The sequence below is a fragment of the Pristiophorus japonicus genome, chromosome 6, assembly GCF_044704955.1.
Source record: "Pristiophorus japonicus isolate sPriJap1 chromosome 6, sPriJap1.hap1, whole genome shotgun sequence".
Classification (NCBI taxonomy): Eukaryota; Metazoa; Chordata; class Chondrichthyes; family Pristiophoridae; genus Pristiophorus; species Pristiophorus japonicus.
Window position 1 is genome coordinate 202,285,653 of NC_091982.1, and position 26,554 is coordinate 202,312,206.

The 26,554-nt window shown below is 46.0% G+C and overlaps 1 long non-coding RNA gene across 1 annotated transcript in view; it reads left to right on the plus strand.

Moving 5' to 3' along the window:
• Positions 1–22,703, plus strand: part of LOC139265945 (uncharacterized) — a 38,081-nt gene extending 15,378 nt beyond the window's left edge. The window contains exons 2-3 of the long non-coding RNA XR_011593662.1: positions 15,823–15,986; positions 18,087–22,703. This is a non-coding gene — a long non-coding RNA (uncharacterized lncRNA). The remainder of the gene's footprint in view (positions 1–15,822; positions 15,987–18,086) is intronic.
• The last annotated feature ends 3,851 nt before the right edge of the window (positions 22,704–26,554 follow it).

Below are 26,554 nucleotides of genomic sequence, written 5' to 3' on the forward strand. Positions count from 1 at the left end.
CACCGCCCCCAAATGGGGTGCTACCAGTGCCATGTGCTAGTCAGAGTAGGAATCGCAGGATAGCTCAGATGAATACTTGGCTTGAGCAGTGGTGCAGCAGGGAGGGATTCAAATTCCTGGGGCATTGGAACCGGTTATGGGGGAGGTGGGACCAGTACGAACCGGATCGTCTTCACCTAGGCAGGACCGGAATCAATGTCCTAGGAGGAGTGTTTGCTAGTGCTGTTGGGGAGGAGTTAAACTAATATGGCAGGGGCTGGGAACCAATGCAGGGAGACAGAGAGAAACAAAATTGAGACAGAAGCAAAAGACAGAAAGGAGATGAGTAAAAGTGGAGGGCAGAGAAACCCAAGGCAAAAAACAAAAAGGGCCACTTTGCAGCAAAATTCTAAAGGGTCTACGTGCGTTAAAAAGGCAAGCCTGAAGGTTCTGTGCCTCAATGCGAGGAGTATTTGGAATAAGGTGGATGAATTAATTGTGCAGATAGCAGTTAACGGATACGATGTGGTTGGCATCACAGAGACATGGCTCCAGGGTGACCAAGGCTGGGAACTCAACATCCAAGGGTATTCAACATTTAGGAAGGATAGGCAGAAAGGAAAAGGAGGTGGGGTAGCGTTGCTGGTTAAAGAGGAAATTAATGCAATTGTAAGGAAAGACATTAGCTTGGATGATGTGGAATCGGTATGGGTGGAGCTACGGAAAATCAAGGGGCAGAAAACGCTAGTGGGAGTTGTGTATAGACCTCCAAACAGTAGTAGTGATGTTGGGGAGGGCATCAAACAGGAAATTAGGGGTGCATACAAAAAAGGTGCAGCAGTTTTCATGGGTGACTTCAATATGCATATAGATTGGGCAAACCAAACTGGAAACGGTGGAGGAGGATTTCCTGGAGTGCATAAGGGATGGTTTTCTAGACCAATATGTCGAGGAACCAACTAGGGGGGAGGCCATCTTAGACTGGGTGTTGTGTAATGAGAGAGGATTAATTAGCAATCTCGTTGTGCGAGGCCCCTTGGGGAAGAGTGACCATAATATGGTGGAATTCTACATTAGGATGGAGAATGAAACAGTTAATTCAGGGACCATGATCCAGAACTTAAAGAAGGGTAACTTTGAAGGTATGAGATGTGAATTGGCTAGGATAGATTGGCGAATGATACTTAAGGGGTTGACAGTTGATGGGCAATGGCAGACATTTAGAGACCGCATGGATGAACTACAACAATTGTACATCCCTGTCTGATGTAAAAATAAAAAAGGGAAGGTTGCTCAACCATGGCTATCTAGGGAAATCAGGGATCGTATTAAAGCCAAGGAAGTGACATACAAATAGGCCAGAAATAGCAGCGAACCCGGGGACTGGGAGAAATTTAGAACTCAGCAGAGGAGGACAAAGGGTTTGATTAGGGCAGGGAAAATAGAGTACGAGAGGAAGCTTGCAGGGAACATTAAGACGGACTGCAAAAGCTTCTATATATATGTAAAGAGAAAAAGGTTAGTAAAGACAAACGTAGGTCCCCTGCAGTCAGAATCAGGGGAAGTCATAACTTGGATCAAAGAAATGGCAGACCAATTGAACAAGTACTTTGGTTCGGTATTCACGAAGGTGGACACAAATAACCTTCCGAATATAAAAGGGGAGAGAGGGTCGAGTAAGAAGGAGGAACTGAGGGAAATCCTTATTAGTCGGGAAATTGTGTTGGGGAAATTGATGGGATTGAAGGCCGATAAATCCCCAGGGCCTGATGGACTGCATCCCAGAGTACTTAAGGAGATGGCCTTGGAAATAGCGGATGCATTGACAGTCATTTTCCAACATTCCATAGACTCTGGATCAGTTCCTATGGAGTAGAGGGTAGCCAATGTAACCCCACTTTTTAAAAAAGGAGGGAGAGAGAAAACACTGAATTATAGACCGGTCAGCCTGACATCGGTAGTGGGTAAAATGATGGAATCAATTATTAAGGATGTCATAGCAGCGCATTTGGAAAGAGGTGACATGATAGGTCCAAGTCAGCATGGATTTGTGAAAGGGAAATCATGCTTGACAAATCTTCTGGAATTTTTTGAGGATGTTTCCAGTAGAGTGGACAAGGGAGAACCAGTTGATGTGGTGTATTTGGACTTTCAGAAGGCTTTCGACAAGGTCCCACACAAGAGATTAATGTGCAAAGTTAAAGCACATGGGATTGGGGGTAGTGTGCTGACGTGGATTGAGAACTGGTTGGCAGACAGGAAGCAAAGAGTAGGAGTAAATGGGTACTTTTCAGAATGGCAGGCAGTGACTAGTAGGGTACCGCAAAGTTCTGTGCTGGGGCCCCAGCTGTTTACATTGTACATTAATAATTTGGACGAGGGGATTAAATGTAGTATCTCCAAATTTGTGGATGACACTAAGTTGGGTGGCAGTGTGAGCTGCGAGGAGGATGCTATTAGGCTGCAGAGTGACTTGGATAGGTTAGGTGAGTGGGCAAATGCATGGCAGATGAAGTATAATGTGGATAAATGTGAGGTTATCCACTTTGGTGGTAAAAACAGAGAGACAGACTATTATCTGAATGGTGATAGATTAGGTAAAGGGGAGGTGCAACGAGACCTGGGTGTCATGGTACATCAGTCATTGAAGGTTGGCATGCAGATACAGCAGGCGGTTAAGAAAGCAAATAGCATGTTGGCCTTCATAGCGAGGGGATTTGAGTACAGGGGCAGGGAGGTGTTACTACAGTTGTATAGGGCCTTGGTGAGGCCACACCTGGAGTATTGAGTACAGTTTTGGTCTCCTAACTTGAGGAAGGACATTCTTGCTATTGAGGAAGTGCAGTGAAGGTTCACCAGACTGATTCCCGGGATGGCGGGACTGACATATCAAGAAAGACTGGATCAACTGGGCTTGTATTCACTGGAGTTCAGAAGAATGAGAGGGGATCGCATAGAAACATTTAAAATTCTGATGGGTTTAGACAGGTTAGATGCAGGAAGAATGTTCACAATGTTGGGGAAGTTCAGAACCAGGGGTCACAGTCTAAGGATAAGGGGTAAGCCATTTAGGACCGAGATGAGGAGAAACTCCTTCACCCAGAGAGTGCTGAACCTGTGGAATTCTCTACCACAGAAAGTTATTGAGGCCAATTCACTAAATATATTCAAAAAGGAGTTGGATGTAGTCCTTACTACTAGGGGGATCAAGGGGTATGGCGAGAAAGCAGGAATGGGGTACTGAAGTTGCATGTTCAGCCATGAACTCATGGAATGGTGGTGCAGACTCGATGGGCCGAATGGTCTACTCCTGCACCTATTTTCTATGTTTCTATGTTCCTCTGCTACACACCTTCCCAGCCATAATCTCACACTTGTGCACGTTAAATTGTAGCTGCCACCAATGTTCTCTCTAATTTTTGGAGGGCCACGTGGCCCATTCAAAGTTTTTAATTTCCAAGTTTTTCCAATTAAAAACCGCTTTTCTGGCAACCCAGGAGCTCCAGAGCGCTGTGTGGCTGCACAGCTTAAAGGGGACATTGTGTGCCACATATCTACCCATTCCACTATTCCAACTATCTTCCTGAGTCTTTTACAGTTCTCATTGTTTGACAAACCACTACTTTTGTGTTTTCAGCAACTTTTGTGATTCTGTTCAAATCATCTAGCTATGCCGAGGCCAAAAATGTACCCTGAGGTAAACCTCTTCCAGCCTTCCTCTGATCCAAGGATTCTTTGTTTCCTGTCCAACATCTAACTTCTTATCCATGCCACTACATTTCTTCTTATACCCAAGCCTGAATTTTTCTAGCAACCCTGATGAAACACCTTATCGAACACATTCTAAAAATTAATATGCAACAACAACAATTTGCATTAATATAGCACCTTTAACATAGTAAAACATCCCAAGCTGCTTCACAGAAGCATTATTAAACATAATTTGACACCTTGCCATATAAGGAAATATTAGGACAGATGAGAGGTCGATTGTAAGGAGTGTCTTAAAGGAGGAGGGAGAGGTAGAGAGGTGCAGACGTTTAGGGAGGGAATTCCAACAACAAATGCGAGGACCTCATGGTCTTCTCCGTCACTAAGATTGACACCATCTGTTCTGCTTCCCTCCCTTCACCAACCCACCAAGCCAAACTTCCTCTAAGATTTCCCCCTGTCCTCACCCTTGTGGTGCCCCTGCACCGTACTACAAACTCACACGGGGCATGTACAGCAGACACAGTCACTACGTGACCTTAATCTTTATTCCCAGGACCAAGGAGTGTTGACCCTGGGTGGGACCTCCCCTATTATACCCGGAAACCTAGGTGAGGAGTGTCTCCCACAAGTTCACCCCCTGTGGTCAGGGTGTGCATTTCTAGGGTATAAGTACAGTATACTGGAGTTGCATGAAGGGCACAGTTACATGAAGATTACCGTTGCATGATGGTTACATACATTACATCACCTCCCCCCTTACGTCTTTTTGTGTCAAAGGTTAAGTCTATCGGGTGGTCGGCGCTCTCTCGTGGAGCGCCGCAGTTGTGGCTCTGGTGGCTGAGCCTCGGCATGCGTCTCTGTCACCTGAGGTGATTCCGGCCTGTCCGGCTGGCCGCAGGGACTGTGCATGCTGTGGATTGTCCTTGTTGTTTGTCCACTGGCAGTGGTGTGGGTGACATCTCATGCTCTTCTTCAGGTTCCTCCGTGTCTATGCTGAACCTTTTCTTTACTTGGTCCAAGTGTTTGCGGCATATCTGCCCATTGTTTAGTCTGACCACTATGACTCTATTTCCTTCTTTGCCAGTTAGTGTGCCCTCAAGCCACTTGGGTCCCAAAGCATGGTTAAGAACAAATACCGGGTCATCCATTTCTATACACGTCCCCCTTGAGTTTCGATCATGGAACTTGGTTTCGGACTGGTGCTTGCCCTCAACAATGTCTGCCAGGGCTGGGTGAATGAGGGACAGCCGCGTTTTAAGCATGCATTTCATGAGGAGTTCCGCTGGCGGGACTCCCGTGAGCGAGTGCGGGCGGGACCTGTAGGCCAGCAGGAGGCGCGATAGGCAGTACTGAAGGGAGGGTTCTTGGATGCTTAGCATGCCCTGTTTTATGACTTGGACCGCACGTTCCGCCTGGCCATTTGAAGCCGGCTTGAACGGCGCTGTCCGGACGTGTTTGATACCATTGCCCGACATAAACTCCTGGAATTCATGGCTGGTGAAACACGGGCCATTGTCGCTGACCAGGATGTCCGGCAAGTCGTGGGTTGCGAAAACCGTACGCAGACTCTCCACAGTGATGGATGTCGTGCACGAGTTTAATATGATGCACTCGATCCAATTCGAGTATGCATCGACAACGATCAGGAACATTTTCCCCATGAACGAACCCGCATAGTCTATGTGAATATGTGACCATGGCATGGTGGGCCAGGGCCTCGGGCTGAGTGGGGGCATTGCCCAGCTGGGCACATGTCGTGCACCTGTGAACCCTGTGTTCCAGGTCTGAGTCAATCCCTGACCACCATACATGTGACCGGGCAATGGCCTTCATTAACACGATGCCAGGCTGCTCGCTGTGGAGTTCCCTGATGAACACTTTCCTGCCTTTCTGGGGCATGATTACCCGGCTGCCCCATAGCAGGCAGTCGGCTTGGATGGAGAGCTCATCCATCCGCCTCTGAAACGGTCTGACCTCCTCGGGGCACGCCCTATGTGCAGCCCAATCCCCAGTCAGGACACATTTCTTTATCATGGATAAGAGGGGGTCTCTGTTGGTCCAGAGTTTGATCTGACGGGCTGTGATGGGGGAGCCTGCGGTGTCAAAACCCTCAATGGTCATGACCATCTCAGCGTTTTGCTCCGCTGCCCCCTCGGTGGTGGCCAGTGGTAGCCTGCTGAGCGTGTCAGCGCAATTTTCGGTGCCTGGCCGGTGCCGTATGGTGTAGTCATACGCAGCTAGTGTGAGAGCCCATCGCTGTATACGAGCTGACGCATTGGCATTGACAGCCTTGCTGTCGGATAACAGGGATGTTAACAACTTGTGGTCCGTCTCTAGCTCGAACCGTCTACCGAAAAGGTACTGGTGCATCTTTTTCACACCGTAAACGCAAGCGAGTGCTTCCTTTTCGACTATGCCGTATCCATGCTCTGCCTTGGAGAGTGACCTGGAGGCATAAGCCACCGGTTGGAGTTGGCCGTCGTCATTACCCTGCTGCAACATACACCCAACCCCATAGGACGATGCATCGCACGTTAAAACCAGTTTTTTTACAGGGGTCATACAAGGTCAACAGTTTGTTAGAACACAGCAGGTTCCTCGCCTTATTGAAAGCCCATTCTTGACAGTCCCCCCAAAGCCATTCACAACCGTTACGCAGGAGCATGTGTAATGGCACCAACAATGTGCTTAAGTTCGGCAGAAAGTTCCCAAAATAGTTCAAAAGTCCCAGGAATGATCGCAACTCCAACGTGTTGCCAGGCCTGGGTGCCTGGCGGATCGCCTCTGCGGCAACTCTCCTGCCCAAAAACTCGACCTCTGGGGCCAAAAACACACACTTGGCCTTTTTTAGCCGCAAGCCTACCCGGTCCAGTCGGCGTAGCACCTCCTTCAGCTTGTGGAGGTGTTCCTTGGTGTCTCGACCCGTTATAAGGATGTCGTCTTGGAATACAATTGTTCCAGGAATGGATTTGAGCAAGCTTTCCATGTTCCGCTGAAAGATTGCTACCGCCGAACGAATGCCAAACGGGCACCTGTTGTAGATAAATAATCTCTTGTGCGTGGTGATGGTGGTCAGAAGCTTGGATTCTTCAGCCAGTTCCTGAGTCATGTAGGCCGAAGTGAGGTCCAGCTTCGCGAACAGCTTGCCACCTGCCAGCGTGGCAAAAAGGTCCTCCGCTCTCGGGAGCGGGTATTGGTCTTGCAGCAACACTCCGTTGATGGTGACTTTGTAGTCGCCACAAATCCTGACCGAGCCATCTGCTGTAAGGACAGGAACGATGGGACTTGCCCAGTCACTGAATTCAATGGCTGAAATTATGCCCTCTCTGAGCAGCCTGTCCAATTCACTTTCAATTTTCTCACGCATCATATACGGCACCGCTCTGGCTTTGTGGTGCACTGGTCTGGCGTCCGGAGCGATGCGTATCACTACTTTAGTGCCCTTGAACGTTCTGAAGCCGGGTTGAAACAGTGACCCAAATTTTTGTAGGACCTGTGAGCATGAGCTTCGCTCCACAGATGAAATGGTGTGCACGTCCCCCCATTTCCAATTCATCTCAGCTAGCCAACTCTTCCCCAAGAGCGCGGGGCCATTTCCCGGGACGATCCAGAGTGGCAGCCGGTTCTGTGATCCATTATGTGTTACCACGAAGTTTGCACTGCCTAGCACTGGGATGATCTCTTTGGTGTACGTCTGTAGCTGCGTGTCAATGCGTCCCAGTTTGGGCCTGCTAGCTCTGTGTGGCCATAGTCTCTCAAATTGTTGGGCGCTCATAAGTGACTGGCCAGCTCCCGTATCCAGCTATATGCGCACCGGGATGCCATTCAATAAATCTTTCATCATCATGGGTGGCGTTTTAGTGTATGAGCTGTGGACGTCAGCCACGTGAACCCGCTGAACTTCAGCATCCATAGCTTTTCCCTAGGCATCATCCTGCATTGCAAACCCCTCATCTGGTTCCTCTGTCTCACAGATTAGCCTCGCCACAGCCTTTTTGCACATCCTGGCCAAGTGTCCACTGGCGTTACAAATCCTACAGGTATATTGCTGGAACCTGCAGCTTTTCGCAGTGTGTCTACCCCGCATCTCCAGCATGAGCCGAGATTGTTGTTAACAAAGGGACTGTTACCAGGCATTCCTCTCTGATTGCCCATTTTGTTGTTTCTAAGCACTCTGATGGTGGGTGTTAATGGCCCCATCGCGGGACACATTGTTCCTCGTGATGGCGTGAATTGCCGATCCCCTTTCCATTGTCCCTGTTGCGGGCCCACCCTAAAACCTGTTGCTGCCTGGACGGTTTTGAAATACCCTTGTCTGCCTGCGGGGTCCCTAGCCGTGTTCACCATGTTAACTCCCTGGTCCTTCGCCAGGTTGGGACCAGTGCTGCGCGCGTAAATTAGCATGGTCTCCTCTTCCCCTGCCATGAAGATCTGAATTATCAACGCCACCCCTTCTAAAGTCAAGTCCTTGGCCTCTATGAGCTTCCTGAAAATTGCGGCATGATTAATGCCCTCAATGAAAAAGTCCCTTAACATCTCTCCCCTGCAGCGTCTGTGAACTTAGAGACTGTCCTAGCACCGCAGGTCCGCAACGAAGTCCGAGATGTATTGTCCCTCCCGACGCCGGTGTGTGTAGAACCAGTGCCGGGCCATGTGTACGCTACTCGCCGGCTTGAGATGCTCACTGATCAGCTGGCTGAGCTCTTCAAAGGACTTGTCCGCTGGCTTTTCGGGTGTAAGCAGGTCTTTCATCAGCGCACACGTCTGTGGTCCGCAGCTGGTCAGTAGATGCGCCTTCCGCTTGTCAGCCGCTGTTGCTCCCAGCCAGTCCTTCGTGACAAAGCTCTGCAGGAGTCTTTCCACGAAGTCGTCCCAGTCCTCACCCACACAGTAATGTTCCTCTGTGCTACCGGTGGCCATCCTCGTGGTTCAGTGATTCCCGTTTCTCGTCGTCAAATGTGGTGTCCCCGCATCGTACTACAAACTCACACGAGGCATGTACTGCGGACACAGTCACGACATGACCTTAACCTTTATTCCCAGGACCAAGGAGTGCTGACCCTGGGTGGGACCTCCCCTTTTATACCTGGAAACCCAGGTGAGGAGTGTCTCCCACAAGTTCACCCCCTGTGGTCAGGGTGTGCATTTCTAGGGTATAAGTACAGTGTACTGGAGTTGCATGAAGATTACCGTTGCATGATGGTTAAATACATGACAGCCCTGAAGTTACATTTTTCTAGTTTCTCTCCTATCAGCTGCATGCCCTCTCTGCGCTCATCTTATCCATGAGGCCCACTGCCTGCTCCCTCAACCATATTCCCACCAAACTGCTGACCACACAACTACCCTTTCTGGCCTCCATGTTAGCTGATATTGTTAACACTTCTCTCTCCTTGTGTACTGTCTCCCTCCTCTTCCAATCTGCTGTCATCCCCCAACTCCTCAAAAAAACCCACCCTTGACCCCTCTGTGCTTGCAAACTATCATCCCATCTCCAACCCCCTTTTCCTTTCCAAACCCCTTGAACATGTTGTCACCTTCCAAATCTGTGCCCATATTTTGTGCAACTCCATCTTTGAATCCTTCCCATCAGGTTTTCACCTCTACCGCAATACTGAAAGGGCCCATATCAAAGTCACAAATTACATCCTATGTGATTGTGACCATCCTCATGCTTCAAATGTTACCTCCTCAGAGTTTGCCCACAATTGACATTAGACTAACTAATCTCTAGTTACCTGGTTTATCATCCTCTTGCTTCTTAAACCAATCCGCTACACTGGCCACTCTATAGTCTCACAAAACAAATTGTATTTAAAAATTGATAAATTGGGCCCAGAGCCTCTGCTATCACCTCTCTGACTTCTTTGAACAAGCTCGGGTGGATGCCCCCAAATCCTGGTGATTTTCCCATCTTGAGTTCTGCTAATTTATTTTAAAACAATTTATTTTTTGAATTCCTGACTGAAAGCTATGCCATATAATTGCATCTTCTCATATTTTTTTCTGTTTAGTGTGAGTATACTATCCATTTGGGAAAGATCAGATTTTCATCAATTCCACATGAGCTGTTAGTGTAAGATTTCTCTGTCAAGGGCATACTCTACTCTTTTAATGATCATACGGTTGTAGAATTTAACAACCACAAATCAAAATGGTGGCTGCATGCCATTTTTGCTTTTAAAGTTTCTGTTCAATCTATCAACTTTAACAAAAGAATATTGGCCAATTTGTTTCTACCTTATTAATCCGAGTCCTGCTGTTGATCTCACTGATGTCACTGGTTTCCCTGATGCAACCTGACACTCATCGGCAGTTCACACACTCAAATAATTGAACTTACACTTACATGTCTGTCAGCCTTAATGTACACTGGATGCACATTCATGGAGGATGAAATTAAAAATGTTCATTTTTTCCAAAAGAAAACTGAATGAAATAACTCACATACTCAAATAAATGAATTTGTGGCTAACCTGCCATGAATGTTCATTGACTCCATATTAAAAGTAGCAGGTTTGTTACCTGTAAGCAGCTCACACACTCATAGAAGACAAAAGCAGTGGGTCGGGATAGCTGGGGTGCCAGAAGGAATCATGTTGAGTGGGTTCAGGTTGGGTCCACTACAGACGTCACGTTAGAGCTGCCTGCTCATAACTGGTTATGTTGCAGCTGCATCTGTCCTAAATTTGCTTCTGTCTGTGCTCTACTTCATCTTTGACAGCTTATCCTATCTTCATCAAAGGAACTCACAAGTATGACTGTAAGTAATGAATTAAATTTTCAGATTTATTCCCATCCTGCCGAACATTGTCTTGAATGCCTTTAACAGCAGCTTAACAGTCTTTAGAAGCATTTTGTTTGCGTGAGCTAACTTTCATGAATCAATTTAAATATAGAAGCAAAGCTCTGAGTCATCGTAAAAACAAAAGAAAACTCTTTTTCTGTTTTCTACTGGACTTGCTCGTCTTTACAATCACTTTTTTTAAAAAAAACTTCACTCACAAAGAAAATATAACTATTATTGTACTTGTGCTCTATAGTTGAGAAACATCAAATTAATTCCTGCTAATCAGGGACAGTATTAAAGCCAAGGAAGTGGCATACAAATTGGCCAGGAATAGCAGCGAACCCGGGGACTGGGAGAAATTTAGAACTCAGCAGAAGAGGAAAAAAGGGTTTGATTAGGGCAGGGAAAATTGAGTACAAGAGGAAGCTTGCAGGGAACATTAAGACGGACTGCAAAAGCTTCTATAGATATGTAAAGAGAAAAAGGTTAGTAAAGACAAACGTAGGTCCTCTGCAGTCAGAATCAGGGGAAGTCATAACGGGGAACAAAGAAATGGCAGACCAATTGAACAAATGTACTTTGGTTCGGTATTCACGAAGGAGGACACAAACAACCTTCCGGATATAAAAGGGGTCAGAGGGTCTAGTAAGAAGGAAGAACTGAGGGAAATCCTTATTAGTCGGGAAATTGTGTTGGGGAAATTGATGGGATTGAAGGCCGATAAATCCCCAGGGCCTGATGGACTGCATCCCAGAGTACTTAAGGAGGTGGCCTTGGAAATAGCGGATGCATTGACAGTCATTTTCCAACAATCCATAGACTCTGGATCAGTTCCTATGGAGTGGAGGGTAGCCAATGTAGCCCCACTTTTTAAGAAAGGAGGGAGAGAGAAAACACGGAATTATAGACCAGTCAGCTTGACATCGGTAGTGGGTAAAATGATGCAATCAATTATTATGGATGTCATAGCAGCGCATTTGGAAAGAGGTGACATGATAGGTCCAAGTCAGCATGGATTTGTGAAAGGGAAATCATGCTTGACGAATCTTCTGGAATTTTTTGAGGATGTAATTAGCAGAGTGGACAAGGGAGAACCAGTTGATGTGGTGTATTTGGACTTTCAGAAGGCTTTCAACAAAGTCCCACACAAGAGATGAATGTGCAAAGTTAAAGCACATGGGATTGGGGGTAGTGTGCTGACGTGGATTGAGAACTGGTTGGCAGACAGGAAGCAAAGAGTAGGAGTAAGTGGGTACTTTTCAGAATGGCAGGCAGTGACTAGTGGGGTACCGCAAGATTCTGTGCTGGGGCCCCAGCTGTTTACATTGTACATTAATGATTTGGACGAGAGGATTAAATGTATCTCCAAATTTGCGGATGACACTAAGTTGGGTGGCAGTGTGTGCTGCAAGGAGGATGCTATGAGGCTGCAGAGTGACTTGGATAGGTTAGGTGAGTGGGCAAACGCATGGCAGATGAAGTATAATGTGGATAAATGTGAGGTTATCCATTTTGGTGGTAAAAACAGAGAGACAGACTATTATCTGAATGGTGACAGACTAGGAAAAGGGGAGGTGCAACGAGACCTGGCAGAATCCAACTGTATCTGTGTCGGGTGGGACTTCAGGTTGTTTACCTCAGTGTTGACCCTGGCCAATTTTCTAGGGGTCAGCCTAATTATAATTCATTTGGCAGGTTCGCAACAAGATTTCTGCCAGCACTCGGGGTCCTGCCCCAGTGGAGAGGAAGTTGACTGCTGCAGGCTTTGGGCACTGACAGCACAGCAGTGACGTCAGCAGTCTGTAGGACAGCTCCTCAGCCCTTCTTTGAAAAGATTAGCTGGCTGCCCCTACAATAGTACCAGGAAATGCTTGCTGATTCAAATTATTCACCTGCGTAATAAACAATAATTTCCAAGGTAACATGAAAATAATGAGAGTTACAACTGTTATGAGTTGTAGTTATAGCCAACTTGTTCTTAAATTGTATAACAATTGCAACAATTAGTATGTCATCATTCTAGTTAGTGCACTATTGCAGTTTTACATTTTCCAGTTATACCACATATTATTTATTACTGCCAAGCCACATACATTTTGTTTAGAAAATTACAGAAAAGCAAGTTTACAATTAATATAAAAATATTGCCTGTTTAATCTTTCTGTTTTGCATTGCATAATTATGCAGAAATTATTTGGGGAAACTGGTGCAAATGCTTAAGCACTCGCACCAAAGAACATCCATTGGAAATTGCTTCCCTTCACTGTTAGAACAGATTTGTTAAAGATTCAGCAAAGCCGTTCCTGTCTCTGTAACCAGCAGATGGTGCCTTTCCCTTGAAATTATATTAAAGACTATACACCTCCCATTGTATTGCATTTCATACTATTTATGTCTGATCTACAATCTGAAGACATACGCTGCCACACAGAATGGCACGGAAATTCCTCAGAACCAAAGTAATGGCGTAATGTTGATTTTCAGCACTAAAGACTGAGGAAATTTGTGCCTAAGCGAATTACTTGTTTTCAGAACAACCTCTTCTGAAAACCTTTGGCGCTCATTAACAAAGCTCCGTGCTCCATTCAAAAGACTAGAGCACGCAAGTTTCTGCACTGAAGGAGTTTTTGTCATAGAGGGAGTGCAACAAAGTTTTGCCAGACTGATTCCTGGGATGGGGGGATTGTACTTTGAGGAGCGATTGAGTAGACTAGGCCTATATTTTCTAAAGTTTAGAAACATAAGAGGTGATCTCATTGAAACATACAAGATTCTTACAGGACTTGACAGGGTGTTTCCCCTGGCTGCCAAGTCTAGAACACGGGGTCACAGTCTCAGAATAAGGGACTGGCCATTTAGGACTGAGATGAGGTGAAATTACTTCACTCCGAGGGTGGTGAATCTTTAGAATTCTCCACCCCAGAGGGCTGTGGAGACTCAGTCTTTGAATATATTCAAGACCGAGATCGATAGATTTTTGGATATGGGGATAGTGCAGGAAAGTGGAGTTGGGGTCAAACATCAGCCATGATCTTATTGAATGGCGGAGCTGGCTCGAGGGGCTGAATGGCCTACTCCTGCTCCTATTTGTTATATTCATGTGTTCTTATAAGTAAAGTGAAGAATAGGGAGAGCTAGTAATCAAATCTACAGTTCGAATCAAAGCAGGTATTTTTAATGGGGGACAAATTCGGGTCGGTTGCGCCTCCTGTTAGCGCCCACAGTGGGGGCTAACGGGCGCAAACAACTTTTCGCCTGGGTGCAGTGCCACTAACGACTCCCGCTACATTTACGGGAGTTTAGCGGGGGCGGTAACCGGTAGCGCCCCGCTCTGCCAGCGAAGATGACGTCATCACCGTGCACAGTGACCCGTTTTCGCCCCAGAGCGAAAATTCAGGAGCTTCACCTGAAGCTGCGACGGGCGATGCCAGCGACCCCTTCAAGGGACATGTACCAGGCTGCAGGCCGCTCGTGGAGCGCTATATAAAAGCGAGGTGGCGCTCACACACAAAAAATTGGCCGATTTATTGGTTGCGGCCAATTGAATCATGGATCACAGGGTACGTGCCATAGTCTTGTAGCCCGCCACTCCACTTGAGTGCTGGGCAGATGCCACGGCATCCCGCTGTCCGGTGATTCAGGTGGGGACAGAGTCGGCAGCTTGGTCCTCCCCTTTGATGAAGGCGAGGGCCTCGTCTACACATTGTGCTGTGCCCCTCTCCTTTTGCTTCCGCCCTGCTTGCGCCCCACAGAGCAAGTGGAGCACGTTATTTTGCACTCCACTTCCTCTCGGGAGCGATAACCCCAATATCGCGGGTGGGTGGGACTTCCATGCCTAGCGCAGGAAGTCTCAGCTCACAGCTGTTACCAACCCCAAACAGGGTGCTATGCCCCTAAGATATCTCAAATTCTAACTCTGCAGGACTGCAAATAATATTAATGACTTCTATCACCGGAGTAAATGTGACACCAATTTCAGGTAATAAAGGGCATTGAAGGATTCAATATGACATGCAGCATGCACACGCTCAAGTTGCCTCAGGAATGTCAAGAGCATCATGTTAATTAAAGCACCTTGTAAAAAAAAAAATTACTGACCTGAATGTGAAGCCAGAGGTGCAGGAGTGCTATTCAGGGTTGGATAGCCAGGAAGATATCTTATCAGGTTGGGGTTGGTTAGACAAACTATCTAGCTTAGGGTTGCTTGGGGCAGAACAGAGGAGCCAAATTGGGCAGGGTAAATATTTGTAGTTGGGCTGGGTGGGTAGAAAGTCTGGGTTAGGCATAGAGGCAGAGATGGCCAACATTTTGATGTGAATCCACATTCAGAGAAGAGAGTGATTTGGGCCAGAAATAGCAGATGACTGCACGGTAAAAAAATAGAAAATAATGCTGAATTAATTTTGAAAGTAGACAACTAAAGTAAAAGAAAAAATAATAAATGACTGTCTCATGTTAATCTGGGTGTTTGATAGATTTGGGCTGTCATGTGATTAGCATGGACTAATCAGCAATGCTAGCGGTTTACTACATTATTATAACATTGCAGCATTACCGACATAAAACTTTTTAGCATGTAGGTGGACACTTAACACAATTATGTCGACGAATAGAGAAAACTATTACAAACTCTAAGGGACCAAAATTGCCCTCTGCCCGAAATGGGCTGCGCCTACCATTTTTTAGGTGCTCCGTCTGCCCCAATGCATGGGGCAGGCATTCTGGCGATTTTCAGCTTTTTAGTTCATGTTCACTTTAGTGACAAACAATGGGCCACCCAAGAGAGGGGGCCAGGCTGCCTGTTGGTGGCCCGGCCGAACCTGCGGGCATAATTGTCGGCCAACTTGACAGTCGGCTGGCAATAAAAAATAAAATGGAGTTGTCAGCTGCACCACCTCCCGTTTAAGGGTGGCAGTGCCGCCCAGCCATAAAAAGGTACCGACAGAAAAAGCTGTCAGTGGCACTGACCGGTGGTGGCGCCACTCCCGCGGGGCAAATCTGCATGGGGCAATTTTGGAAAGCGGGTCATCGCCGGTCAGTAAGGGGTCGGCGCATGCACGATGCAGTGGGAAAACGGGCGGGGCGGTCCTCTACACCGCTCCAAAACTGAAGGAGGGCAATATCTAAAATGGGGACCTCTTCACGGCGACTTGGCAGTCAGTCCGCACCGACCCCGTGACCACCACTTTCAGGCAGCCATGGTCCTTTAAGAAAGGGGCAATTTCAGCCCCTAGATCGCATGAAAATGATCACAGGAACATTACATAAATTAATAATGAAAATAATCGAAAATGATATATCAATTAGTATGATTTACTGTTATCTAATTTATTTTACAGATTTCACTTCAGAGAAAATATTTTCCAACTCCTTTCATGGCATCAAGCCAATGTAACCACACAAGATCCCCCATATAAATGGAATTTTACCGGATTTAATATTCTCATATAGTTTCCCCAGAAGAGTATTTCCACTGAGTATCACATCATGATCTGAACAATGGGTAAGGTTCTGTTTCGTGCTATGAATCTTATTAACATCAATGTAAAACATGATAATCAATTCCAGCGATAAGAGAAACAGAAATTGTCTCCCATGCTCAGGACCCATTAGGATGCTATTTGTATCAGTATTAATAGTTCTGTGTTGCACAGTTTGGTGACTGCATGAGGGGTGTGTGGGGGAGCTGGTAGATATTTCTCTTCAACATCTGGGTGGTAATCTGACGGGAAGAAATCAATGGAATGAAAATTTAGGTGGTTTTTATAAGGGTGGCCAAACTGGATTACAAAGAAACCAGTGTATAAGGTACTACTGATAGGAGACCAGGAACAAAGCAATGGACAATAAACCAAATAATATAACTGTAAATAATCTTTGAATAAAAACTTTAACTTATTAAATTTAATACATTTTCCATAAAGTTAGTTAATAGTCGAATAAATAAAGGCATGGCAGGGCAGCTCGGTCCAGCGGAATGGACATCTCTGCCATCTGGGATCTCCACAACGCTTCCTGGCCGTGGATACCCATTTGTGCAGGAGGTTTCATCAGCTGGATGAGCTCGAGCTCCAGGTTTCGGAAATTGAACAACAGCTGGTGTCACTGTGGTGCATCGGCGAGGCTGAGAGCTACGTGGATAGCACATTTCAGGAGGTGGTCACCCTGCAGCTAAGTGGGGGGGGGGGGGGGGGGTGCGGGGAAGAGGAAGTAGGGAAAGCAAAAATATTAGGGGATTTGATAGTTAGGGGAGCAGACAGGTGTTTCTGAGGCTGCAGAGGTGACTCTAGGATGATATGTTGCCTCCCTGGTGCCAGGGTTAAGAATGTCACTGAGTGGCTGCAGAACATTCTGAGGGGGAAAGGTAAACAGCCAGAGGTCGTGGTCTATATTGGTATCAATGACATAGGTAGAAAGAGGGATGAGGCCCTGCAGGCAGATTGTAGGGAGCTAGGAAAGAGATTAAAAAGCAGGACCTCAAACATAGTAAACTCTGGATTACTCCCGGTGCGACATACAAGTGAGTATAGAAATAGGAGGACAGAGCAGATGAATGTGTGGCTGGAGAGATGGTGCAGGAGGGAGGGCTTCAGATTCCTGGGACATTGGGTCCAGTTCTGGGGGAAGTGGGACTAGTATAGTCCGGACGGGTTGCACCTCAACAGAGCCGGTGCCAATATCCTCACGGGCAGATTGGCAGGCAAAACTGTAGTGGAACAATGGGCTACCTTTAAAGAGGAAATAGTTCGGGTACAGTTGAGGTACAGTCCCACTCGGGGGGAAGGTAGGGCAACTAAAGTCAGAGCTCCCTGGATGACGAAGGAGTTAGAAAGTATGTTGAAGCACAAAAAGAGCATGTATGGCTGATGTCAGGCTGAGAATACATCTAAGAGTCAGGCTAAATATAGGAAGTTCAGAGAAGAAGTGAAAAAGAACATAAGAGGAAAAGAGAGGGTATGAGAATAGAATGGCAGCTAACATAAAAAGTAATCCAAAAGTCTTCTATAGGCATATAAATAGTAAATGGGTAGTAAGAGGAAGGATGGGGCCGATCAGGGACCAGAATGGGGACCTACGCATGTAGACAGAGGGTATGGCTGAGGTACTAGGGGCCCAAATTTGCCCCTTCTGCTCGTACGGCGCATCTCCATGAGGTGCGCCGACTTTGTAGAACATAAATGGCGACGATTTCTTACCTCCGTATTCTTCCCATTGGTTCCAGGCCTGTGGCCTGTGCACAGCGCATCGGAAAGCATGGTGGGCGGAGCCAGGTCCCGGCGCTGAAAACAGTGCTGGAACCTCTGCACATGCGTGCTAGAGTCTGCACGCGTGTGCAATAACTCCTGGCAGGCCGTTTCTGCAAACACACGCTGCAGGCTATGTGTGAGGGGCCCGAAGCACGCCGCCCCTAGACCTGGCCGAATGGGCTCCCTCATTGGCGGCCAGAGTGTGCACTGCAGGGTGTGTCAACTCTGACCTGTGTAAAACTCCTGAAGAGTTTCTGGGGGTCTGGGTTTGTAACTCTCGACCAGATAAACCGGGGATTCATGCGGGTGTTTGATGCTATGCTGGCCATCAGTCTAGACATGCCAAACTCTTACAGGACTCTGAAGAGGTTTGTGGACCATTGTCATCAGCAAGCGGTCATCACCAAAGCCCTCCAAGATCAGTGCCCCAAACGTGAAGCCAGGCCTTCTGTGAGCAAGGACGGAAGTAACGGCATCGTGCAGGCAGCCCAGTAAGTGGCCCAGACAGCAGGAACAGATGCGCCTGAGCAGAGAGAACGTCCACCGTATCTCGGGCGAACAAGATCCTCAGGCTACTGAAGTCCAAGGGGCTGGCTCCAGACTTTCCAGAGGATTTGTACCATTTGATCAAGAGAGTACTTCCACCTTCCCGCCCCTCCTCTCCCCCCTCCTCCTCTCTCCCCCCATCTTCTCTCTCCCCCCTCTCTCCGCCCCCCAGCCCTGGCCGAATGGTCTCCCTCATTGGCAGCTTGCTGCCTTCCCAAGCCGTGTTTTGGTAGGACTTCTCTTTTTTATTTGTTATTGATTGATCGATTGCTTATTACTTTGGTCTTGGTGCTTTAGGTGCAAGGTTCCTTCTATTTTTTATTTGTTAATTAATTGCTTATTACTTTTTGGGCTTTGTTTGGTGCTTGGTGGTGCTTTAAATGTAGTTACTTGTGCTGATTTCTTAACTCTAGGTAATGTTTTTCTGTGCGGACAGAAGTGGCAACATACGCTGGCCTAAGTTAGTTTGGAGAAACTATTTGCTGGCCCAACACCTAAAATGGGAAAGTGGCTTGGAACGCCCCCTTTTGAAAAAAAAACTGAACGAAAAAAAAAAACTAATTAACTCACTTACATTGACCCAAATTAAATGGCCGGAATTGCAACTAAAAAGATAGTCCAGAAAAATCAAGTTGCTCCAAAAAAAAAGGAGAAACTCCTGGGGAAACTTCAGCCCAATATGAGTACTTTGCTTATGTCTTCACCAAGGAAGAAGATGCTGTCATAGACATTGTAATGGAGGAGGTAGAGGAGATATTGAGTGAGATAATAATTGATAAAGATGAGGTAATAGGAAGGCTGGCTGTACTTACTGTAACTAAGTCACAGGACCGGATGCGATGCATCCCAGAGTACTTATGGAAGTGGTCATAGAAATAGTGGATACATTGGTGATCACTTTCCAATAGTCTATCGACTCTGGATCAGTTCCTATTGACTGGAGGGTAGCGAATGTAACACCACTTTTTAAAAAGGGTGGGAGAGAGAAAATGGGTAATTATAGACCAGTTAGCCTGACATCAATAGTGGGGAAAATGTTGGAATCAATCATTAAGGATGAAATAGCAGCACATTTGGAAAGCAGTGACAGGATCGGTCCAAGTCAGCATGGATTTATGAAAGGGAAATCACACTTAACAAATCTTCTGGAATTTTTTGAGGATGTAACTAGTAGAGTGGACAAGGGAGAATCAGTGGATGTGGTGTATTTGGACTTTCAAAAGGCTTTTGACAAGGTCCCACACAAGAGATTGGTGTGAAAAATCAAAGCACATGGTATTGGGGGTAATGTACTGACGTGGATAGAGAACTGGTTGGCAGACAGGAAGCAGAGAGTCGGGATAAATGGGTCCTTTTCAGAATGGCAGGCAGTGACTAGTGGGGTGCTGCAGGGCTCAGTGCTGGGACCCCAGCTCTTTACAATATACATTAATGATTTAGATGAAGGAATTGAGTGTAATATCTCCAAGTTTGCAGATGACACTAAACTGGGTGGTGGTGTGAGCTGTGAGGAGGATGCTAAGAGGCTGCAGGGTGACTTGGACAGGTTAGGTGAGTGGGCAAATGCATGGCAGATGCAGTATAATGTGGATAAATGTGAGGTTATCCACTTTGGTGGCAAAAACGTGAAGGCAGAATATTAAGTGAATGGTGGCAGATTAAGATAAGGGGAGGTACAATGAGACCTGGGTGTCATGGTTCATCAGTCATTGAAAGTTGGCATGCAGGTACAGCAGGCAGTGAAGAAGGCAAATGGTATGTTGGCCTTCATAGCTAGGGGATTTGAGTATAGGAGCAGGGAGGTCTTACTGCAGCTGTACAGGGCCTTGGTGAGGCCTCACCTTGAATATTGTGTTCAGTTTTGGTCTCCTAATCTGAGGAAGGACATTCTTGCTATTGAGCGAGAGCAGCAAAGTTTCACCAGACTGATTCCCGGGATGGCTGGACTGACATATGTGGAGAGACTGGATTGACTGGGCCTTTATACACAGGAGTTTAGAAGGATGAGAGGGGATCTCTTAGAAACATATAAGATTCTGACGGGACTGGACAGGTTAGATGCGGGAAGAATGTTCCCGATGTTGGGAAAGTCCAGAACTAAGAGACACAGTCTAAGGATAAGGGATAGGCCATTTAGGACTGAGATGAGGAGAAACGTCTTCACTCAGAGAGTTGTTAACCTATGGAATTCCCTACCGCAGAGAGTTGTTGATGCCAGTTCATTGGATAAATTCAAGAGGAAGTTAGATATAGCCCTTACGGCTAAAGGGATCAAGGGGTATGGAGAGAAAAGGGTACTGAGGGAATGATCAGCCATGATCTTATTGAATGGTGGTGCAGGCTCGAAGGGCCGAATGGCCTACTCCTGCACCTATTTTCTATGTTTCTAAGACGTGGAGGGAAGTGAAGGAAGAAATTTTAGAGGTACTGGCCATAATCTTCCAATCCTCCTTAGAAACAGGGGTGGTGGCAGAGGACTGGAGAATTGCAAATGTTACACCCTTGTTCAAAAAAGGATGTAAAGATAAATCCAGCAACTATAAGCCAGTCAGTTTAACCTCGGTAGTGGGGAAGCTCTATGAAGCGATAATCAGGGACAAAATTAACAGTCACTTGGGCAAGTGTGGATTAATTAAGGAAAGCCAGCACAGATTTGTTAAAGGCAAATCATGTTTAACCCACTTGATCGAGTTTTTTGATGAGGTAACAGAGAGGGTTGATGAGGGCTATGCATGTATTTACAAAAGGCGTTCGACAAAGTGCCACATAATAGGCTTGCCAGCAAAGTTGAAGCCCATGGAATAAAAGGGACAGTGGCAGCATGGATACGAAATTGGCTTAGTGACAGGAAACAGAGAGTAGTGGTGAACGGTTGTTTTTTGGACTGGATGAAGGTATATAATGTTGTTCCCCAGGAGTCGGTTCTAGGACCACTGCTTTTCTTGATATATATTAATAATTTCAAATCTTGCCGATAACACAAAACTTGGAAGTATAGTGAACAGTGAGGAGGATAGTGATAGACTTTAAAAGGACATAGACAGGCTGGTGGAATGAGCGGACACGTGGCAAATGAAATTTAATGCAGAAAAGTGTGAAGTGATACATTTTGGTAGGAAGAATGAGGAAAGGAAATATAAATTAAAGGGTACAATTCTAAAGTGGGTGGATGAACAGAGAGACCTGGTATATGTGCACAAATCATTGAAGGTGCAGGGCAGGTTGAGAAAGCAATTAAAAAAGCTAATGGGATTCTGGGCTTCATTGATAGAGGTATAGAATAAAAAAGCATGGAAATTATGATGAACCTGTATAAAACACTGGTAAGGCCTGAACTCTGGCCAATTCTGGGCACTGCTCTTTAGGAAGGATGTGAAGGCCTTAGAGAGCGTGCAGAAAAGATTTAAGATAATGATTCCAGGGATGAGGGACTTCAGTTACGTGGATAGAAGCTGGGGTTGTTCTCCTTGGAACAGAGTAGGTTGAGAAGAGATTTGATAGAGGTGTTCAAAGTCATGAGGGGTCTGGACAGAGTAGATAGAGAGAAACTTTCCCATTGGCAGAAGGGTCGTGAATCAGAGGACATAGATTTAAGGTGATTTGCAAAAGAACCAAAGGCGACATAAGAAAAAACAATTTTACACAGAGAGTGGTTAGAGTCTGGAGTGCACTGCCTGAAAGAGTGGTGGAGGCTGACTCAATCATGGCTTTCAAAAAGGAGTTGGATGCGTACCTGAAAGAAAAACATTTGCAGGGCTACGGGGAAAGGCTGGGGAGTGGGACTAGCTGAGGTGCTCTTGCAGAGAGCCGGCACGGGCTCGACGGGCCGAATGGCCTTTTTCTGTGCTGTAACCATTCTATGATTCTATGGGCCCAAATTTGGCCCTCCGGTTTTTTCAGCGCACTTACCTGTGTTGCGCCGACTTTCTGCTCTCAAAACAGCGCCAAAAATATCTCGCTATATTCTCCCTGCTCTGTGGACCGTCCTAGTGCTTGACGTGGCATGGCAATCACAGTGGGGGCGGCGGAGCTAGAGCCCTGTGCTCAAAAGAGTGCCGGCAGCTCAACGCATGCACACTGGTGGGGTCGCGCATGAGCAGTAGCTCCTCTGCAGTGTGGGACCCGATGCCGGGCAGTTATTATTGCTGGATGGAAGGGGGGGGGGGCTGGTAAGCTGAGTGCCTTTCTTTGGAAGCCAGCTTGGCCGGCCAATTAAAAGTGGAGCAGTAAGCAGCCAGCCAGTGGGTGGAAAACTTCAATCGGCCATTTCTCGCTGTCTGGTGCGGCCGTGGCTGGAATGGGTTTGCCAGTGCGTTCTCCCGCCCCTATCCCCAGCTGAGTGGCCTCCCGCACCGGCCGGCCCCACCCGCCTACTTCCCGGGCCGAGTTATGAAGGTAGGACTTAAGTTTTATTTATTTATTTATTATTTATGTTTTTTATGCTTCATGAATGTTGTTGAGAAGACGTTTAGTGCTTTGCAAGGTCCTCTGTGCTTCCCTTCCCCCTCTATCTCTGGCTACCTGCGCTGATTTCTTAACACTGCAAGAGTTTTCCGTGCGGCCACAAATGGCCACATACGCTGGCCTAAGTTAGTTTGGAGCAACTATTAGCTGTCCAGACTGGCTTAAGTGGCCAAAAAGGTGTAGGTGGCTGGTATAGGTTTGTGTAACAGCAGAACTTGTGACCTGTCAGTAGCCAGGAGATGGTCTACTACAAGTTACGCTAGGTAGAAAGCGAACCTCTGAGAGTAGATTCCTAACGGTTCTAGTCCTACCCAGGAATTGCCAATAAAGCAAGTAATCTCGAGTGGGGACTGGAAGGGTCCCTTACCCGCCACCTGGCGGAAAAACAAAAGAAACTAATTGAGAAGATGATTAAGTCAGGATAGGACCCCCAGGACCCGCCAGCAAATCAGCGGGAATGGTGGGAGAAGGAAAAGAAAGATAAAGATGAAAAGGCTGTGGTCTTGATTCTGCGAGCCCATGTAAAATTAACAGAGGAAGTAAATCAATATGTAAGAAATTTTTAAAAAACCTGATAGTGATTATCTTAAGTGAAGTATGGATCCAAGAATAGAGCCAGCTAAACAATAAACTTTGTTGAATGAAAAGAGACTTTTGTGAATGTCTAGGAATAAGGTAAAGAACAGAGAAGGGAAACTGTAATGCCTTTTAAAAAAAAAGGAAGCCTGTGTGGGTGTGTCGAGGCTGCAGGCTGGGGAAGTAAGGTCCCATTTTTACTTTGTGTAAAATCTTGACGCGAAAGCTTCTGGCTCAGTAAAGAGATGTTTACCCATGCTGCGTCAGAAGCTAAAGCTTAAAAAAAATTTAATTTATGAGATACTGTATCATAAAATTGAAGTTACAGAGCAAAAGATTAAAGTTTTTGATCAGCTTCTAAAACAGAAGTTAGGCAAAAAAAACAGTATTACCATATTTGACATTTTGTAATTCAACAATAAATATAAATTCTACAAAAGGGGAGCAGAAATTAGGATGGGAACAGTGAAGAATTAATTTTGTTATGAAGGTTTCAAGTACCACTGGTTAAGAAAAGGCACAACAAAATGCGGTACATTTAAAACAAAAAGTTAAATCTGATCTCTTTTTTAAAAAAAAAAGAAATAAAACTAAAAGCTTTGAAAAAAGATGTAACGTACTAAATAAGTGCTGAAAATAAATGTGTTTGCGATGGAAAAAGACATAACTTACTAAATACTAGTTGATGTTTGCTGTGAAAAAGATATTGGTTTAATTGGGAAAAGGAAAAAAAATTGGAAGAGGTAAAAGACACTCTACATTGATAATGATTTTAAATTACGAGAAAGATTCACTGCAGTTTGAAAAGATTTCCAGAATAGACGGTGTTTATCAAGAAAAGTCCCGAACAGTCTAAACAAGCAGGAGGGTTTTGAAAATAACCGAGGAGAAAAGATCTAAGCTATGCGAACTCAGCAGAGAGAGAAATAAAACACAAGATTTGCCCAGTGAACCACGGAACCGTTTATAAAAAAAAAAAAAAAAATTTGGAATGTATACAGCTTGTGTGAAAATTGGATTTCAGTCTCTCATTTAAAAAAAATCTTTGGCAAGTACTTGAATTAGAAGTTTAGAAAATTTGGAGTTTAATCTAAAATGCTGTCTTTCCCGATGAGAAGATTTTTATTATGACCACTTTACTAATGATTTCTGCTGTTTTAACAGATTCCTAATTTCTAAGCAAGTTTTGAAGGCACAAAGATTTGGATGATTTTGCGAAGTCACGTAATGACATCAGGCCTTCTTACAAACCTGTAAAGGAGTTAACCCTTTCCATTGACAGCTGTTTTACACTGGACCTTACTAATTTGAATTTCTTACTAAAATAAAGAAGACTCACCTGACAGACAGAGGAAATGGTGGGATAGTCAGAATAAAAATAAAACAGAACTAGCTGGTCAAGAATTAAAAGTTAAGATAAACAGGCTGGAAGAGATTTTTAAAAACGGGACCAGACGGATAGTGCAGTGTGCAGCCATAGCACCATCACCTATGGCAATCGAGCCAATGTACCCCACAGGGGGTAGGTGTAGTCCACAAACCCAACCTAACAGTAAAGCAGACAGCGATGTTTGGAGGAATAGTGGTGGCATTGGTGTTAATTGGAGTTTGGATAATATTTACATGGGTCATCGTGCAGGCTCGAGCACAGTAGGCTCAAATACAAAACCGACGGCAGTCCAGACAGGGACATGAAGTGATGGAGATGGTACGACTATAAAGAATATGGATAACCTAATCCTTACCTCCGATTCCACAGAGTGACCGTGACACAAGTAGACCAGAACCTAACACCTGGTGATGACCAGGCTGTCTGTTTAAAATTGCAGATAAAACTCACCGAGATGGGACCGCGACGACCGATTCAACTCATAATATTGGGAACCTTAAGACCCATGCAAACACTGGATGATACCAACGGATTGCAGCGCACTCAGGAATTAAACAAATACATGAACTATGGAGTCTTGTTTAATTTAACGGATGGAATGTGCATCCCAGCAGCCAAGGACTGGAGCAAGGACAGGACTTATTTTAATGCATGGCTGCAGGTGAACCTGAATAAGGACAAAGTATGCATGCAATGCTCCACGGGTACAAGGAGCAGTTGCATTGGGCGAAGGGAGGCCAGGGGGCTCGATAAATGTATTTGGGATAATTTATGCGCCCCCTGCCCAACCACAACCGTTAGTCACCCACAAAAAGGGGGTGGGGCTGTGTGGATACTATGAGAAGGTAGAGGCTGCCACAATATCGTTGTATGTATGCTTCTCACCCCCTCCGACACCACGCCCCATAAGAACCACCATACAGCCTGAGGAATTGCCATGCCCCATAACTACTAAGGGACCAGAAAATGGGATTGTACTGTTCAACGAGGGTGAACTATTATATGATAATGTCAAACATGAAATTGTGCCTGTCCTGATCAATGTCTCAGGCATACAAATGCCGGAATATTGTACAGAGCAGGCAAGAAAAATGTATAAAGTTGAGTAAAGTAGTAATGCAGCAGGCCGCCATGCCATGGGGGCCAGTAGATTCCGAGGACAGGAGCCTGTTCATAGAACTAAGAGAGGAATAGTTAATGATGTCGCTACTGGCTTTAATACCGGAACCTCTGTGGTAAACTCACTGGACATACAAGGGCTAAATGAAAGGGTGGAACAGCTCAGAGGGGTGATGAAGGGACTATTAGAACGGATAGAGTGGAATCAGGAAGATCAGGCTGAACTCGGGAATGAGGGTGCCGAAATCCAATTGGACGGCATCACAGTCCTGGAAGAACACGCAAAAACCATTAATCTCCTCATTGACAGAGAGAAAGAGGATACTGGAAAATCTAGACAGGGGCAACTCTGTCACGCTTACGGCCTATGGACAGTGGGACAGATACGACACAACCTCGACCAGATCCAAAGGGGGGAGGTACCCGATTGGATAGACAGCTCGCATGCAGCTCAGTTGGCCAGCCAGAAGGGGACGCTGGACAACTGTACTCTGAAGGGACTGACCAGAGTGTACCCAGCGATCCCCGATTGCCAAATGGGTAAGAGTACTGGGATAGGGATAGTTCTTATGATCCCTATAGCCACCCCAGATTCGGGACCATTTCCAGTGTACCAGCTGGAGAATATCGGGGTAATACGGGAAAACGCCTCTCTCCCTTACTATCTGACCACAACATCTGCCGTCCGCCGAAATGATACACTCACCGGGATTTCCCTAGCAGGATGCA